This window comes from Mobula birostris, chromosome 30 (assembly GCF_030028105.1).
Source record: "Mobula birostris isolate sMobBir1 chromosome 30, sMobBir1.hap1, whole genome shotgun sequence".
NCBI classification, from domain to species: Eukaryota; Metazoa; Chordata; class Chondrichthyes; order Myliobatiformes; family Myliobatidae; genus Mobula; species Mobula birostris.
Genome location: NC_092399.1, coordinates 13719503 through 13735557, shown reverse-complemented (window position 1 = coordinate 13735557; position 16055 = coordinate 13719503). Strand labels below are relative to the sequence as shown.

The window sequence follows — 16055 nt, the reverse complement described above, 5'->3', positions numbered from 1 at the left end:
TTCATCATTCTTGCTAGTCACAGTGATGTCATCAGTTAACATTGTTTTCCTGGGATATCTTGGAGCACTTGGTCTATTGCTCTTTGCCAAATTGCTGGAATTGATGCAGCGCCAAAGACAAGATTGTTATACTATAACAGTCACTTATGAGGGTTGATTGCGAGGAACTTCCCGCTTGAATCCTCAATCTCCATTTGCAGATAGGCTTGTGACAAGTCAATCTTTGAGAGCCTCTCCCTGCCTGCTAAAGATGCAAAAATGTCTTCTATTCGTGGCAGGGGATACTGCACAGTATGCAGCACCGGGTTGATGCTTACCTTGAAATCCCCACATATGTGAACAGCTCCCTTTCTTGATCACCGGAACAATGTGCATGGCCCAATTGCTCCACTCAACCTCGTAGAGAATTCCAAACACCTCCAAGCTCTGAAGTTCAGCATCCAATTTTGGATGTGCCTTAAGGAACCTTGGTGTTGCTGCTTCATGCGGTTCAATTCAGACCCTCATGCCTTTGAGCTTACCAATATCTTTCTCAAACACTTTCTCATTAGCTTTAGGCAGCTGTGCCAGTCTCTGGTTAGTGCTACCATTTGGGCTGCAGTTGCCTGTTGATGCCACATTGAGAGCTTTGATTGTGTGCCAGTCTAGTTGGATTATTGTCAACCATTCATGTCCGAACAGTTCTTGCCCTCCACTTTTTAGTACATGAAGCTCTGACTTTGCTCTAAAAGAAATAGATCCATACATTACACATTGCATCCTTCATTGATTCAGGTTTAGTCTGGAACTGCCACTGCCCATGAAATGGCTTTTTGGAAATCAACCTGGACCTCGAGTAACTTTCTTGTTAAGCAGATTTGATCTGGCCAGCAGCAGATTCTGGTATTCATGGTTCATCCAGGGCTTCTGGTTGGAGAAGGCTCTGAATCATTTTCCTCCTCCTTTGCTCCAAAGAGAAAAGCCCTAGCTCGCTCAACCTTTTTAATAAGTCAAGCTCTCTAATTGAGGCAGCATCTTAGCAATTCTCCTCTTCACCCCCTCTAAAGCTTCCACATCCTTCCTATAATGAGGCAGCCAGAACTGAATTCAATACCCCAAGTGAGGTCTTAGAGTTTTATAGAACTGTAACATTACATCGTGGCTTTTGAACTCAGTCCCTCAACTAATGAAGACCAACGCACCATATACCTTCTTAACCACCCTATCAATTTCTGCAGTAACTTCGAGCGATCTATGGATGTGAATCCGAATATCCCTCAGTCCCTCCACACTGCAAAGAATCCCGCTATTCACCCTGTCCTCTGCCTTCAAGTTTGACCTTCTAAATTGTGTCACTTCACACTTTACTGGATTGAAAAGTAGATGTAATACTTGTGTCAAATGTTGATGTAATCCTAGTGAAATGGTGTGAGGATGAAATTCACCATGAACGTTAGTCTGCAATCTGATTGATAGCGATCCCTGGTAGGTGGGTGATAGAAGGTTAATGAATTGAGCAGTGGTTGAAGGCTTTTGGTATAGTTGCTAGGAGACGGTATATGAAATTGCACTCAGCAATTTTAGCAACTTATGTGCCATCATTGAACTTCAAACTATACCTCTTCCAGTCTCATGGGTCTACATTCCAGCATTAACTCTTGCCACTGTCTGTTGAGTATATGTTGGTAGAATTTCTGAGGGTACAGTATATATTGCCCCTTTTAACCTTGTGCCTCATTTCAACACGTAAGCAACTACTAGGGATTTTTCCATACATCAATGTTCATAATGATCTCAGCAACTCCCTCAGCAACAATACTGTTTCCTCTTTCAGAGATGTAGACCAGGGTTAGGTTGCACCAGACAGGCATGCAGGGATCGTGGGAATAACTGTGCAGAGCAAAGAAGCTGCCCTGCCAGCAGTGCAAGGAGTAGGCATGGGTTAATTTATCACTGGGATCTTTGCTTCCACTTGCAATGGTATTCTAATTTTACCTTCTCTGACAGAAATGATCAATGATACTCATTTTTTAGAAGAGAATTAGAAAATTGTCCAAATAAACAAATTTTCAAAGGGTAGAAAGAGTAAGCAGAAGTGGTTCAAAGAACAATTCACACATACTGGAGGAACTCAGCAGGTCAGGCATCACCTATGAAAATGAATAGATAGTTGACGTTTTGGGCAGAGACCTGTCTTCAGGGCTGACAAGGTAGGGGAGGATGACAAGAATAAAAAGTTGAGGGGAGGGGAAGGATGCTGGCTGTAAGGTGATAGGTGAAGCCAGGTGGGTGGAAAAGGTAAAGGAATCTGATAGGAGGGAAGAGTGGACCATAGGAGAAAGGGAAGGAGGGGGAGATCCAGGGGAAGCAATGGGCTGGTGAGATGGGGAATAGAGGAAGGGGGAGGAGGTGAAAATAGTTTACCAGAAGGAGAAATTGATATTCATGCCATCAGGTTGGAGGCTACCCAGAAGGAATATAAGCTGTTGTTCCTCTACCCTGAGGGTGGCATCGTCCTGGCACAAGAGGAGGCCATGGACCGTATGGGGTAACATGAGGGGGAACTTCTTTACTCAGAGAGTGGTAGCTGTGTGGAATGAGCTTCCAGCAGAAGTGGTTGAGGCAGGTTTGATGTTGTCATTTAAAGTTAAATTGGATAGCTATATGGACAGGAAAGGTATGGAGGGTTATGGGCTGAGTGCAGGTCGGTGGGACTAGATGAGAGTAAGAGTTCAGCATGGACTAGAAGGGCCGAGGTGTACTGTTTCTGTGCTGCAATTGTTATATGGTTATGAAGAGCAAGGCATTGATTTGTATGTTTTCCTGCTTTAGCATTCTATGGTTCTACGTTACATCATCCCACACACACAAAAAGGATTCCTCTTGGGAAGGATAATTAATATGAAAATGCTGATTATATAACTTTTGTGAACTACTAGTGAGTAATTTTGGTTACATTATGAACGTAGGCTTTCCACAAAGCTTTGCTGTTCCAGCATATATCTCTCCTGTTTGAAGAGAACATTTGTAACTGTGATACCATGAAGCAGTATGAGCAGTAATCTCACAGAATTCTCACAGAATGCAAGTATGAAACTTAATTTTTAATTAATATATTAAACATTTTTGTAGAGGGCAAAGTAAAGTTTGGCACATTTGTATGTTATTAATATTTCATTTAAGGTCCATGTGGTCATACCTTTGATCTGGAGAAAGTAAGTGAAGTTGAGGGAAAAATTCTGTGATGTGAGAAAGATTTCAGCCAAGCAAAAATGTATGTTGGTGCCAGAGAACTAGTTGGACCTCTGTTCAAGGAAGGAGTAGATTGCTCTGAGACCTTGTTGTGGGATAAGTAGATGTGTGGGCGTTGTACTTCTGCATTAACCATCATCTAGTTGAGATTGGGAACTTTGAAGATGGGATAAACAATCTGCAACCTGAGATGAAGAATCCTGGAGAATAAGTTGGATACAAAGTGGAAGAAGAGTTCGTTGTCTTATGTAACTCAGCAAGATGAGACCAGAGGGGCATGAAGCTAAGGCCTCTGCTGAAAATTGGGGGTTGCTCCGGATCACAGAGAAAGATCAGGCGAGATGGTAATAACACAGCAGGAAATGGAACTGGGCTGAGATCAGAAGAAACTGAAGGAAAAGAAAGGCACAAAGTGGTATTAGGATTCAAGATGAGGCAACCTACCACCTACCACCCCACTAGCCTCCGTGTCCAGCACGTAACTTCCGTCATCTCGAATGGGATCCTACCATCAAGCACATCTTTCCCTCCACCCCACTTTCCACTTTCTGCAGGGATCACACCCTAAGGGACTCCCTCGTCCATTTGTCCCTCCCCACTGATCTCCCTCCTCGTACCTATCCTTGTAAGTGGAACAAGCCCCACACCTGCCCCCACACCTCCTCCCTCATTACCATTCAGGTCCAAACAGTCCTTCCAGGTGAGGTGACATTTCCCCCTTGAGTCTGTTGGGGTCACCTGCTGTATCCAGTGCTCCCGGTGTGGCCTCCTGTATATCGGTGAGACCCAATGCAGACTGTAAGATCGCTTTACCGAGCACCAGAAAAGCCAGAAAAAGCGGGATCTCCCAGTGGCCACAAATTTCAATTCTACTTCCCATCCTCATTCCGACATGTCAGCCCATGGCCTTCTGTACTGCCGCGATGAGGCCGTACTCTGGTTGGAGGAGCAACACCTTATATTCTGTCTGGATAGCCTCCAACCTGATGGCATAAACATCCATTTCTCGAACTTCCAATAATTGCCCCCCCCCCTTCACCATTCTCTGTCTCACCTTATCTCCTTACCTGCCCATTGGCTCCCTCTGGTTCTCCTCCCCCTTCTCTTTCTTCCTTGGTCTTCTACCCTCTCCTATCAGATTCCCCCTTCTCCAGCCCTTTATCTCTTTCACCAATCAACTTTTCGGCTCCTTACTTCACCCCTCCCCCTCTCCCAGTTTCACCCGCCACCTTGTCCTTCTTCCTCCTCTCCCCACCCCCACTACCTTGTTCTAACTTCTCATCCTTTTTTCCCGGTCCTGATGAAGGGTCTTGGCCGGAAATGTCGACTGTTTACTCTTTTCTATAGATGCTGTCTGGCCTGCTGAGCTCCTCCAGCATTTTGTGTGTGTTGCTTAGAATTCAAGAGCTCTTTGACATATGAATAAAAGAACAAAACACAACCTGTTGCTGCACCAAATGTGGCAAAGAATAAAGTAGAACTGCGGCCACAGCTGCTTTTAAATAGAGTGGATGAGTGCTCCTTGTTGGGGAGCAAAAAAATCAATGTTAACACCATCTGAGTTTCTGCTTGTAACTGCATATGTATTCTGTAAACCTGCTGTTGGATAGCCTTCTTTAAAACAATGATTGCTGAGGGGGCTATGTCATTCTGATCACAAATTCCAGCTGTTATGTTTAGATTCTTATGCCACAGAACTATTTGACTGGATCACAGCAGGTCTAGTATAACACCCTCTCTCCCATGAGATAGAATCTTACACCATTAAAGGAGGCTATTCAATTCATCGAACCAAACACGATCCAACTAATGCTTCTTCTCACATAGTCCTGTGAAGTATTTCTTTTGCAGAGTATTTTAAAGTCTTCATGGCAGTTACTATTTAATCTGTTGTTACTCCACTTCCAGTAGCACATTTTGAACTATAATAACTACTGAAAAAAATCTCCATCTTTCTTATTTTGTATTTAAAAATAGAAGCCAAGTTTATTAACTTTTCTGCTGCCCTTAGCAAAAGTTTGTTCCTACCCAAAGTTCAAAGTAAATTTATTATCAAAGTACATATATGTCACCATATACAACCCTGAGATTCATTTTCTTGTAGGCATACTCAATAAATCTATAATTGAATAATAACCATAATAGAATCAATGAAAGACTGGACCAACTTGGGTGTTCAATCAGTGTGCAAAAGACGACAAATTGCAAATACAAGAAGTAAAAAATATAGTAAATAAGTAATCAATGAGAACATGAGATGAAGAGTCCTTGAAAGTGAGTCCATCGTTTGTGGGAACTTTTCATTGATGAGGCAAGTGAAGTTGAGTGAAGTTATCCATTTGTTTCAAGAGTCTGATGATTGAGGGGTAATAACTTCCTAATTAATGGTGATGTGAGTCCTGAGTCTCCTGTACCTTCTTCCCAATGGCAGCTGCAAGAAGCGAGCATGACCTGATGATGGATGCTGCTTTCCTGTGGCAACACTTCATGTAGATATGCTCAGTGGTGGGGAGGGCTTTACCTGGGATGGACTGGGCCATATCCACTACTTTCTGTAGGATTCTTCCTTACTAGGGCATTGGTGTTTCCAAACCAGGCTGTGACACAGTTAATAAACTCTCCACTGCACACTTATAGAAGTTCATTGAAATTATAGACGTGTTGAATCTTTGCAAATTCCGAAGGAAGTGAGCTACTGCCGTGCCTTCTTAGTAATTGCCCTTATGTTCTGGGTCCAGGATAGGTCTTTGAAAATGATAACGCTTCATCATTTTAAATACTTATGAAATGAACCCATCCTTGCTCTAAGGAGGATAACCCAAAGTTCATTTGAGATTGGAAACATCATGGACACCAGAGTTTGCAGAATCAAGTCATTTTGCTACCTAGTAATTTCATTAACACATGATACTTCATTGCACCCTTGAAGTATAGGTACTCCAAAATGATTCTGTGACTATGATTATATTTTGCACGGGACCTAAGGGCAACATATATATGCTACAAAAATATTTCAAGCAAACTTAAAATACAAATAGCAGCTAAATCACTCTCTTCACAAACCACCACATCTCACTTGATTCAACAGTGCTTCTGTGTCTTGCAGTTCCCAGGACTTGCAAATACTGTTTATTCATATGAGCTCAGCTCTGAAGATGTTTTTGATCTGAATGAAAATTTCTTCGCTTGTATGGTATAATTGATACTTCACTACAGAACTGACCGTTTCTCAGCACTGAATGCGCAGTTAGAAGGTGATAATCTCACAGTCTATTGTTCATGGATACTCAGTTACTATTCAGTAACATATGTCTTAAGGCACTATAGAAATCTGTGAATTGTTCATGCACAATGATACTATAATCTCTTAAATAGTGGAAATGTTTGCGTTAATTCCAAAGGACAGTATTTAGTTGTCAGTTTTTGTCACTTATTAGTAATGTTAAAAGCTATGATGAACCTTCACCTATTGGATCACCTACACTTGCCGTGTCAGTTCAAGAATCAGAGGCTCCATGCATAAAAATTGTAGAAGTCTCACAGTTTTTGCTTACATATGACAATTTAACCATGCTTCTGTCCTGGAGTTTGACTGTAATTGCTCACAATTCTTCACACTGCTCTTTACTAAATTTAATAGGTTGTCAAGATGGTGGAGGGTCTGTAACTGGGATTGCTTTCACCCACTTCTCTTGCCTATGGTGACTGTAATCCAGACACAATAACTACATTTGACAGATCCCTTTAAGGCGTATTTACATATAGTATTTTCGAACATTTCTTGTTGATTTATGTTTACCCTGAAGTACTGCTATTTTACCACTTCGCTGTGATTTTGTATTGGCATCATTTCAAAAGTTTACAGAATGACCCAGAATGCAGGGCCAATGACAAATTTTCAGTGACTAATTTGCATCAGGCATCTGAGTAGTAAAGGTGAGCAATAGGAGAAGACATCTGCTTTCAAATTAGACATAAAACAAATAATCATGTGTGTCTAAAAAGGATAAATTGTGAATATTTTTCTTAATTCTTCATGATATCCTATTTGTTACTTAGGAAATATATTTGGAAAATGTAGTTTTATTCATTTCAAAGGGAAGCCCTAATTATATAAGCAACAAATTGAAGGATCTGAAGAACTTTTGGAACTACAATCGCACTGTACAATGTGACAAATCATAGACATTGGAAGAACCCAGAGGGGGTGGTAAGTTACAGTCAAGTACCACCAGTGTAGCTGTGGAAGTTTATTTGTAAATCGGAGTATTTCACATTAGAATTTTCATCTTTACCATCTTGGTCTTGAGTTGCAGGGGGCAGAGAAAACCGGACTTGAATTAAAACACTTTAATGTTTTCTGACGCAAACGAGAAGAATTCTGCAGATGCTGGAAGTTCAAGCAACACACATCAAAGTTGCTGGTGAACGCAGCAGGCCAGGCAGCATCTCTAGGAAGAGGTACAGTCGACGTTTCAGGCTGAGACCCTTTGTCAGGACTAACTCTGACGAAGGGTCTCGGCCTGAAACGTCAACTGTACCTCCCCCTAGAGATGCTGCCTGGCCTGCTGCGTTCACCAGCAACTTTGATGTGTGTTGCTTAATGTTATCTGTTACAGTTCAATTGTTCTGTAGCTTGTTTAATACTTACTTATTTCTTGCCTTTTGTTGATTTATGCTGATTTTCCTGCTTACACATCTGGATTATTAGTCAAGTACCCAAATCTTAACAATGGATCAAATCACTATTGACTTTAAGATATGATTGAGAGAGAAACTAGATATGAGTACTCGAATTCGGCTTATTTATATAGACTTGGGTGGGAAACAATTGGTTTGAAATAGGATTGCTTGGAGTTTGTTTTTGTTAGTGCTATGTGATGTAAGAGCAATTGTAACACAGGTAATTAGTAATAATTTCTGGGTAAAATTCTGACCTTTATATGGTTGGGCCATATAAGTACTTTATGTCAAGATCCATGGTAGCTCATGTGACCTTTACGAAGTTTGAATTCACCATAAGACTAGAACCATGCCTTTCAACTGAACCAATAAATGTGGTTCATTTGGCAGTGGCCAGATACACAGAATTTTATTTTCCCCCTTCCCTCCCCATTTCCTTGTCACCATGGCAGTTTTTTAAAGTAGTCGGCATGTGGCTGCCAAAGGAAGTGGTCTTTGAGGTCTGACGTTCTTCCCTATGATCAGTGCAGCAATGATGTGGCAATTGTGAGATTTTCATGGAACATCCATTGGGAATCATCCAGTTTTAGACTTATTGCTTCATAGATTGCTTACTTTCAAAGAACTTTACATTCACTTCCATGGAACAATATATTGGAACACCTAAATGAATCCAATCCACTCTTATTATTTCGATGTGCTGTCCAGCTAGTCAAGAGAAAGGGGTATGGTGCCTTGCAGTTGTAAAAGCTGGAATTATATTGGAAGGATTATAATGTGCCAGGGCTGAGGATACACAAAGGAGGGGAAGGGAAACAGGTGCTATTTAATTGCTTTCTGTTAAATGTCCTGCCCAATGTTCAGTTTTGGCAAATGCCATTCCACTTAGGTCACTGGCCATGTTAAATTTCATCCTGTTCCAAAGAGTGGAAAGGAATATGAGATGTTATATTTCTATGTGTCTTGTGACAGTGAAGGAGGGGAAACAGAAGAAAATGAAACATTGGAATTTTCCTTTTAGTTGGGAGTAAAGGTGGTGTTATATTGGTTTTGTCTGTCTCTGGCTTTGTCTAATGCAGCTTGTAATATGTCTGGGGATTCTGGCAATTTGTGGCAATATTAAACAAAGTAGGAATGGCGGAGCAGACTCGATGGACGGATTGGCCTAATTCTGCTCCTATGTCTTATGGTTTTATGGTGTTATGGAGTCTGCTGTGCCACTTGAGTTTATTATCCCTTTCAACCTCATTCTTCTGCCTTCTCCATGTAACTTTTGACACCTTTGCTAATCAAGGATCTATCAACCTGCATTTTAGGGTCTCGGCCTGAAACGTCGACTGCACCTCTTCTTAGAGATGCTGCCTGGCCTGCTGCGTTCACCAGCAACTTTTATGTGTGTTGTTTTAAATATACCTGATGACTTGGCCTCCACAGCCATCTCTGGCAATGAATTCCACAGATTCACCACCCTCTAACTCAAGAGTTCCCAACCATTTTTATGCCATGGACCAATGCCATTAAGCGAGGAGTCCATGGAACCCAGGTTGTATACCCCTGCTTTAGCTAAAGAAATTCCTCCACATCTTTGTTCTAAGGGGATGTCCTTGTCCCTTTAGGCTTAGAAACTGGAATTCTTCTTTTATTAATGACACTCATGGTCAATCTGGTGACCTAAAGAGTTTACTCTGATTGATGTCTAAGGACTTTATCTGCATGATTCCAAATAACAGTTGGCTGCAGAGATATTGCAGCTGCTGCATTACTGCTGCAGTGCAACATGGGAAAGCTGTCAGACCCATTGAAGACTTTTCTTGTGACAACCATGGAGCAGTTACCTTGGACATTAAGGAAACCAGGGGGAAATGGTGCAAGTGTTATGGGTAAGTTTTGCCATTGTTCTCCTTTGCTGTGAGTGGTTCCAGGCCACTGCAAGGCATAAAATCAGCACACTGGCAAAGATCAAAGCATGTAACTGCACAAATAGTATATAGAAGGGATGGGCTGTTAGATTTATGCATCTGAATTAAAACAGGGGCTGGCAGATGCAGAAGTTAACACACTGATATAAATAGGGGACCCTTTAAGTTGCATTTTGTTAATCAGCTGTGTGTTTTGTTCCTTGTTGTCTAATGAGTTTTAACAATGTATTTCTGTAAAGCAGTGGAGAATTTACACACTAGATGATAGTAGATACATGTCACAATCAAAGTCAGGTTTAATATCACCGGCATATGTCGTGAAATTTGTTAACTTTGCGGCAGCAGTAAAATGCAATATGATGAAAATATAGGGAAAAACAATTACAGTGTATATATATGTGTCTGTGTGTGCATTAAATAGTTAAATTAAAATAAGTAGATCAAAGCCAGAAATTTAAATAAAGTGGTGAGATAGTGTTTGTGGGTTCAATATCAATTTAAAAATTGGGTGGCAGAGGGGAAGAAGGTATTCCTGAATTGTTGAGATTATTAAGTGTGTGCCTTCAAGATTCTATACTTTCTTCTTGATGGTAACAGTGAGAAGAGGGCACGTCCTGAGTGGTGGGGGTCTTTAATGATGGGCGCTGCCTTTCTAAGGCACTGCTCCTTGAAGATGTTTCGGATACTAGTACCCATATGAGCTGTCTGATTTTACAACCCTCTGCAGCTTACTTCGATCCCATGCAGTAGCACCCCCCCCCCGCCCCCTGCTGTCCGTGGTACATCTGTAGAAGATTTTGAGTGTTTTAGGTGATAAACCAAATCTCCTCAAACTCCTAATCAAGTATAGCTGCTGTCTTGCCGCCTTCATAGCTGCATCGATATGTTGGGACCAGGTTAGATCCTCAGAGATATTGACACTCTGGAACCTAAAATTGCTCAATCTCTGTTTTTTTCCTGATTTCTGATTTTTCTATGAGGATTGGTTTGTGTTCCCTCATCTTACCCTTTCTGAAATCCACAATCAGCTCTTTGGTCTTAACTTTGTGCCAGCAGTACAATGCAATGCATGATAAAATAAGGGGGAAAAACCTGACTTACAACAGCATTTACATGTGGTGTAAATATCAGATGCAGTAGGGTGAACCATGCCCAGACCAATTTTTCAATGATAGTTCACCAATCCAGAAATAATCACTAGTTCAATCCAACATGTGCAGACAGCTTTTCGGTATAATTTGTACTTAAAAGAGTGTTCAAATAGGCCCAATTTCAAGACGAGAAGATGTGAAGTGGGTTTCACATATTTGAGACGTGCTGTAGAAATGCACAGTTCAGTGGATTTGGAGCTGTCACTCATTATTTGACTTGTCACATAATCACCACTGACACAGGGTGGACTGCAGGAATGCTGATGATGTCTTAGCCCTTAACAGATTCCATCTGACAATCCTCACGTCCAGTTGCTGGGCGATGTGCTTTCAGCTGTCACTGGCAATAAATTAGAAGGAAAAGAATCACGGCAGTCGCACAAGACTTGCTGCAGGAAAAATGCTGGAACATCTCCTTCTGTTTTTTCTCTGAAGGTCAGTCTTCATCCGGTCAGAGTATTAGTACTTGTTTAAAAATAGCGTCATCTGACTGATGTATTTATTTTATTCCAACTGATTCTGAATCCTCTAATTTTCCTGCAACTCTGGGTGTTGTAAATTTTCTTTTTTAACAGCATGCTTGATTCATGTTAACATGAATGTCTTCATTATAACCATCAGATAATAAGCAATATGACTGTCCATTTTAAAATGCTAATCCCTAACTCTGCTAACCCTGTCTACCTCCACCACTATTGAACCCTGCCATCAAACTGGACTTCTACATCCATTGGAACATGCAAATAACTTGGAAAACATCAGATGTGATTTTATATCTCCACATCTCTACCTGTTGTTTATTGTTCTGCTCTGTGGCTTGTGGCACATCAGGTGGCAACCTTGCTGTTTCTTTCATTTACATTTTGGATCTCCCCCTCCCCCTCCTACTTTCAAATCTCTTCTTTCAGTTAGTCCTGATGAAGGTTCTCGGCCCGAAACGTCGACTGTACCTCTTCCTATAGATGCTGCTTGGCCTGCTGCGTTCACCAGCCATTTTTATGTGTGTTGCCATTTCTTTAGCATTTTTGACTTTTTTTTTTACAAGGCTGAGTTGCTAGCTCGATGCTCAACCCAGCATGGATGGAAAGAGTTCAAGAAGCCGGCCGGATTTGAACCCAGGACCACTTGCCTTGAAGTCCGGTGCGGATGCCACTACACCACCAGCCAGCTATAGCCCCACCTGGAAAGAATGATAATGGAGCTGGGGTGCAGAAAGAAGGAGTTGAATGTTGTAATTACCAATGTGTGTCTACCATTCTACAATGCCATCTACTTGTGCTTTCTACATCTTAAGCTCAGGTATGGAAATACCCATTGCTTCATAGGAATGAGAGCCTATGATATGTGTAAAGTTTCATTCCATGACGTAGTAAGGCTATGCATTCAATTTTCACATTAGTCTGCCCACAACAGCTGACAGCAAGTAAAATGCTTACTCAGATAAAATTTTCTTTCTTTTTTGGAGGTTGAAAATATACAGAGAGGAGAGAACAATTTGGGTCTAAACTGAGAGAGAATTCCAATCACTCTCTCCCCTGCCCCTCTATTTTCCACTTGATTGTGGTTTTATCTGATTTCTCTAATTTTCCAGCCTTTAGAATCACTTTGGAAACAGTCAACAGGTTAGGCAGCTGGATTTGAATAGGGATGGGAGTTTGTACCAGTGTGTAGTAATAAGACCCAGGTTAAGATCTATGGTTTCAAACTTCCAAGAGAACAATGGATTGCCCTATGTTTTGCCCCATTCCATTAAGTTTATTGCTATAAAGTTTACTGCGTCAAGGATATTTTTATATGGAGGACTTAATATACAAATCTTTGAAGATCCTCTCTTGGGTTATCAATAGCTCTTGTTTTATTAATTCTGAGATAAAAATGCAAGTATTAACAAAAACTTAATAGTGATGATTGCTTTGCCTCCAAGGTGTGTAAGTTTCACCATTCCTATAGTTTTTTTTGAGAAACTTATCTTAGATGAGCCTGACACCTGTTTCAGGTATTGATACCTTACCACTTGAGTACTTACAGAATTTTTTTGTTTTCAACTAAGAAAAGTGTAGTTGGCTTTATTCACAGCTCAACCACTTGCTCCATCATTAAGGCCAAATGAACGTTATTCAAAGCCACTGTAGCTCATCAAGGCTTCTTCCAGAGCACCTTCCAAAACCAGGCCTCTATTATTCAGAAGTCCATACAACATCATCTTCTCCAAATTCCCCAAGTCACAACCCATCCTGACCTGGAGATGTTCTGGCATCCCCTCCTGGAATTCCCCAGTGAACAGCACTATAGGGAAGCTTACCAGCACTTTCATTAAGACAACTAAAATTCGGCAATAAATGCTAGTGTTTCTGGATGCATCCATATACAGAGAGTAAACTTATGTTGAAAGGTATTGAATGGGAAGGTAGAAGTCAAGAAATTTTTAAAAGTATTTGTTCTTCAGATGTTGTGCAGAGATTTTTAACATGTGTCTAGACTATAAAAATGGGCAGACATTGTCTATATTTAAGCTAAAAGCCAGGACTTCCAACCATGATGCATTTTCTCAGTTAGTCAAAGCGATATCTGTAACTTCTATCCCTCTCATTATAAAAATATATTTGAAAGTTTATGTTTGTGGAAACTTGAACACACTGGGTCTTTATTTTCACTTCATGCTACAGTAGATCTGCAAACATTGTTATTCTGGAGATCGGTACAGATATTGATATGTACTTTTCGTCAACGTTTTCACAGCGACAGAGGTATTCTGTTGCTGATAAGCCACCGTGCTCTGCTATTCATTTGCAGTTTTGAAATTCATACATTTTTCAATCACATATCAAAAATGGAGAAATCAGAAATGGAGAACTCACCCCCCCCCCCCCAAATTTAAGATGATCCTTTTAACATTCAGTGTATAATCCTTTTATTAATTGCAGAAAAGAATGGTTGTTATTTCACAAAACTGTTGGAAAAGGTCACCTCTTTATGATATTGCTAATAAAATTCTAAAACCTTAAAATTCTAAAATTTTAAACTTTCTTTAAAGTTTTAAAAGAAGAATTGCAGGAATTTCTGAATAGAGGAGGTTAAACATTTTATGTAAGATTAAAAAAAGTCCTTGTGGATTTTAAAAATTAGAAAAAAGGTCTTTCTCATTAGAAGCTATGGATTAATTAACCATTTGAGATCATTGGCATCTCAACCATCAGGCTCTTGAATAAAAGGGGATAACTACACTCACTTGCCCCGTCACTGAAATGTTCCCACAGCCAATGATCTCACTTTTAAGGACTCTTTATCTCATGTTCTCGTTACTTATTGCTATTTATATATATTTTCATTTGCACAGTTTGTCGTCTTCTGCTCTCTAGTTGATCTTTCATTGAACCTGTTATTGTTACTATTCTATAGATTTGTTGAGTATGCCCACAAGAAAATAAACCTCAGGGTTGTATCTGGTGACATATATCTGCTTTGATAATAAAGTTTACTTTGAACTTTGACAGAGGGAACTTCAGACAGAGGATTCTGATACCAACCAGCATCCATGAGTACCAACAGCTCACTTATATGACACTCACATTCTGTAATGACTAGAATAATAAACATGTTACAAAAACAATGTGTACCATTTCTGAAGTGCACAGCACAGATTTAACTTCCCCAGAAAGTTGAAACCATCCACTGAGCTGTTGAACCTTTTGAAGTGCGATATGATTTTAAGTAAACTCAATTCCTTTTCAACTGTCCCAAAGTATCCGACCCAGCACTAGCCTGAGAGTTGCGCAATGGTTTTCTTCCCTGCTTGTTGTTTGACACTGTTTTTTTTAGCTTAAGTACTGAGATGAGGGCTGAAGATGAAGGGATCTGACAGGAGAAGAGAGTGGACCATGGGGGAAAAGGAAGGAGGAGGGTATCCAGAGGGATGTGATAGGCAGGTGAGGAGAAGAGAAGCTTAAGAGGTGAGCCAGAATTGGGAATGGAAAAAGAGACAAGGGAGAGGTGGTAAGGGAAGTTACTGGAATTAGGGAAATCGATGTTCATGCCATCAGGTTGGAGGCTGCCCAGATGGAATTTAAGTAAGAGCAGAACCAGAATGGGGATTGAAGAAGTGGGGGGGGGGGGAATTTCTGGAAGTTTTAGAAATCGAAGTTCATGCTATCAGGTTGGAATCTACCCAGGCATATTATGAGGTGTAGTAGCCTCACCATGGCAGTAGAGCGAGGCCATAGATCAACATGTCAGAGTGGGATTGGGGATTGGAATTAAAATGGTTGGCTTCTGCAAAAACCTGCTTGACAAAGCTGTCCCCCAGTCTACCTTGGGTCTCACCAGTACAGAGGAAGTAGTACCAGGAGTACTGGATACAGAAGGTGACCCTGACAGACTTATAGGTGAAGTGTTTTCTAATCTGGAAGGACTGTTTGGGGCCCTGAAGAGTGGCGAGGAAGGAATCCTGCCCTTAAATTCATTTGGTCCACTTCTGACACCTCTCCTACATTTCTTGATCTCCCTGTCTCCATCTCTGGAGACAGACTGTCTACTGATATCTTTTATGAATTTATTGACTCTCACAGCTATCTTGACTATACTTCCTCCCACTCTGGTACTGTGAAAATGCTACTCCATTTTCTCAGTTCCTCTGTTTCCTCTGCATCTGTTCCTAGGATGAGGCTTTCCTTCCCAGAGATCAGGGATGTCTTCCTTCTTCAAAGAACTGGGTTTACCTTTCCTACCATTGGGACTGCCCTCCACTTCTCAGACAGCTGCCCTCGCCCTACTTTCCTGCTGCCTTAACAGTTCTTTGTGTTTGTACCTACAACCTCATGAGCCTTCGCATCCAGCACATCGTTCTCCACAACCTCTACCATCTTCAACGGGATCCTACCACCAAGCATCCTTAGCTCCCCCTACTCTCTGCTTTCCACGTTGTTCGCTCTTTCCATGATTCCCTTGTCCATTCATCCTTCCCCAATAATCTCCCTCCTGGTACTTATCTCTGAAAGCAGAAGAGGTGATAAGCCTGCCCATTAACTTCCTCCTTCACCTCCATTCAGGGCGTCAAACAGTCCTTCCAGGTGAG

The 16055-nt window shown here is 41.1% G+C and overlaps 1 long non-coding RNA gene across 1 annotated transcript in view; it reads left to right on the top strand.

Moving 5' to 3' along the window:
- Positions 1-14736, top strand: part of LOC140190585 (uncharacterized) — a 35157-nt gene extending 20421 nt beyond the window's left edge. The window contains exons 3-4 of the long non-coding RNA XR_011883638.1: positions 12030-12283; positions 14479-14736. This is a non-coding gene — a long non-coding RNA (uncharacterized lncRNA). The remainder of the gene's footprint in view (positions 1-12029; positions 12284-14478) is intronic.
- Positions 14737-16055: the final 1319 nt, after the last annotated feature.